Consider the following 3,412-nt stretch of genomic DNA (forward strand, 5'->3'; position numbering starts at 1 on the left):
CACAGTTGTCACTAGGGTAAGGTCCGGTTTGAAGCCTAAAGGACTAGCATGCCAAATACGCTTGGACTCTTCGCATTAAAAAAAAACATGGTACAAAGTCACCCTATTGTTTTGGCACCTTCCACAAGTAGGGTCAATGTCTACCCACCTTGATAATCTGTCTTTAGTAGGAAGCCCATTAATGAGAACCCTCCAGAAAAATATTTTGAATTTTGGGTGGATTTTCATTTTCCATAAAAATCGCCACCACTAAGGGCAAGGGAGATTTTTTTTTTTTTTTTTTTTTTTTTAGGCATAATATCTACCAAGGGCCCATAGGTCAACTAGGTTGGCAAAGCAACTTATGCAACGTATCAACTCAGGGCCTGTTTGATTTTGTTTCTGCTGTTTATGTGCCTAGAAACAACAGAAACAGTTTTTTCCGTTTATGTTATAAAAAATGATTTTTTTATCTAAAAATAGTGTTTGATTTTTCCGTTTCAATAAATGTTTTCAATAGACATTGGTGTTTGATTTCACATGTTTCTTAAATCGGTTTCTTATGCATGTATCACTAATTAAAGTCCTAACATTATAATTTTGACAAAAGGGAAGACATATGATACAAGATTATTTATGGAATTGATCCTTGGACGGCTCCAGTAGCACAGGAAAACCCAAGAACTCAATCAAATCTTATGCAAAAACTCTTCGAAAGGAATGAACAGACTCAGATCATCAATCACTATCTCAAGAACTGAACTTCACGTTCTTGAGACTTGTTACCAAATATACTACTTCACTAGGAGTCCTATATCTATATCTGCAAAACTGATATGGGCAATTGCATAGTAATACTTTTTTAAGGGCATACCATATTCAATGATTCATCAATCCAAGCCCATGACTGTGAGTCAAGATCAAAGTCGAAGTCTGTAAAATCTTTTGAAGCATCATCTTCAAACCCAAACAATGGTAAATCATCTAAACAACCCAGATCATTAGAGCTACCCCAATCATGAAAAGCCAGCCAAAAGGCCATAGATAAATGAATCGAAATCATGGTCCATCTCTTGCTCTGTTATGGGTGGCGATGGATCCTTCACAACATCTACAATAGGACCTTGTCTCTGTTGTTGCTGCCGATGTTGGTGATGAGCAGTTGGATCAATAGTATTCTTAGAATGAGAAGCAGAGGTAGATACATCAAGCACAGAAGATGGAGATGAATAAGAAAATACTCTCTCTCTCCTCTGAGATGCAGGGCTGGGACTGTGTCTGAGACTGAGACATAGAACCTACCACAGAAGAAGAAACCTCTTTGATCTTCTTTGAGAGAATGATACTGTAATACCCTACTTCTTAAACCCGGTCTAATTACACGGTTGACCCGGTTTAACTATGCAGGACCTGAACCGGAGAGAGTTAGAGCGGGCTCCTTATGGACTATGATGGCAAGGGTGACCTTAAACACCAGCTGGCCCGACAAGTCCGAGCCAGTGCCATAAGAGACGGGAGTACCCAAGCCGTGTACATGCACCTATCATAAGGTAATGTACGGATAAATCAGGTATTGTAGCCGTATATTAAGGTGTGTACGTATATTACATCGTATGCCAGGGGTGGGGTTCGCGCCGAGGCCCGAACTCTGTCAAAATCCCAAGTTTTGGCCCTCAGGTGGGCGCACCGCGCACCCACCCACTTGAGTGACCCATCCATGTGAACTATTCATTTATCTAGGAAGTATATATATATATATATAGCATTTATGATTTTCTTTTCTTTTCATTTATGACACTCGTACATTGGTGAGGACAGTCAAGAGGAGAGAGAAAAGAAAGGGAAGAAGAAGGGAAGAGAAGGAAGAGGAAGAAGAGAAGGATTTCAGCGGCGCCAAAGCTTGATCTTCCCATTCCGGCGCCGGAAGAGTGATCTTCAACTCTAGATCTACATTTAGAGGTAAGCAAAGTTGGGTTTCTTAAACATTCACCATACCCAAGCTTAAACCCTTGATTCGAGTAGGGTTTCTTGAGATATTGTAAATCCCCTTTGAAATGATGAATCTAAGGTTTGATAGATGATTTATGTGTTGATCTTGAAGGATTTGAAGAGGTATTGCCAAGGTTGGAGAAGCATTGTGGGTTTGAAGTGATTTTGGGGTTTTGAAGGTGTTATTGAGCAAAGAAGGTAAGATGGTTTCCCATCACTTGAATCTAACCTAGATCTATGTTAGAACCATCCTATAAGACTTTGAAGTGTGAATAATGGGTTGGGAAAAGCCCCCATTTAAATCCCCAAAGAATGGAGGAGGTTGGGAAGAAACAATAGTTTTCCCGCCAAGATCGACGGGTAGGACCGGTGGGCCATGTGGCCCGCCTGTGAGCACCCACCTGAGAGGGCAGGGCCTTCGGGCACAATCGGCGGGCTAACCGGTGGGCCACCCTGCCCGTTGGTCTTAGCAGGGCCCCCTGGCCCAACCGACGGGCCAACCTGCCCGCCGGTCCAAACCGGTGGGCCAGACCGGTGGGCTAGACAGGTGGGCTGTCTGACCCACCTGAATGGCCCCGAAGGTGATTCTTACGTTCGATTGGACCCAAATCAGACGTGCGACCTTCTTTTAACGTTCTAAACATGATTTTGTCATCGGATTTCGTTAATTTTGATTCCAAAATGGTGAAGTACTAACCCCGCTCTATCATGTTAGGTTCACCAAATCCTACGCTTCTCGCATCGGATCTCAACTGTACCGAGCGGGAATCCTTGTACACTACAGGTAAGTGGGGAGAGGACGTTTGGCCTTATTTCAAGGCATTGTTTGGCATTTATTTACTTGTATCTAGTCTAGTCATGCCATCATGAATATGCTATGTAGATTAGTCATCCTCACATTGTTATGCATGTGTGCTATGTTTACTTTCTAAATGCTAAGTGATGAGATGCTTATGTGATTGAATGTTGACATCATTGTGCCATGATGCATTGATAGACTAGATGTCGTAATTGGCTTGGAAACGAGTGCATTGGTGGCCCGTGGTATGGGACGCGGAGGCACTATGCAATCGTACTATTGTCATATAGGAGCATGGGGTTTAGGATTTCACCTTCCCGTGCTACGACCCTTCCCAACAGGGGTTGAGGTGTTGGGTTACCATTTGGGGGGAAGCAGTGGTCGCGGTTGTCGGGTCACTGTGGCGGTTAGACATAACGCCCGGAGGGTCATTAGGACAGTCGGCAACCCCGGTGGTACATTCAAGAGGGCCAATCGTACTGCTTTTAAATTGCTGGAGTCAGCACCTTTAATTTCAGTCATTTACTTTTCTATTGAGAGCCGGTGGACGACATTGTTTTTACTTTTTCGAGTACTCACGGTGGGCCTTCTCCGACAGCCCTATGGGCGTATCACGGGATGGAGTTCGCGGCTCGTACCCGGAGT

The sequence above is a fragment of the Macadamia integrifolia genome, unplaced genomic scaffold (assembly GCF_013358625.1).
Source record: "Macadamia integrifolia cultivar HAES 741 unplaced genomic scaffold, SCU_Mint_v3 scaffold_190A, whole genome shotgun sequence".
Lineage (NCBI taxonomy): Eukaryota > Viridiplantae > Streptophyta > Magnoliopsida > Proteales > Proteaceae > Macadamia > Macadamia integrifolia.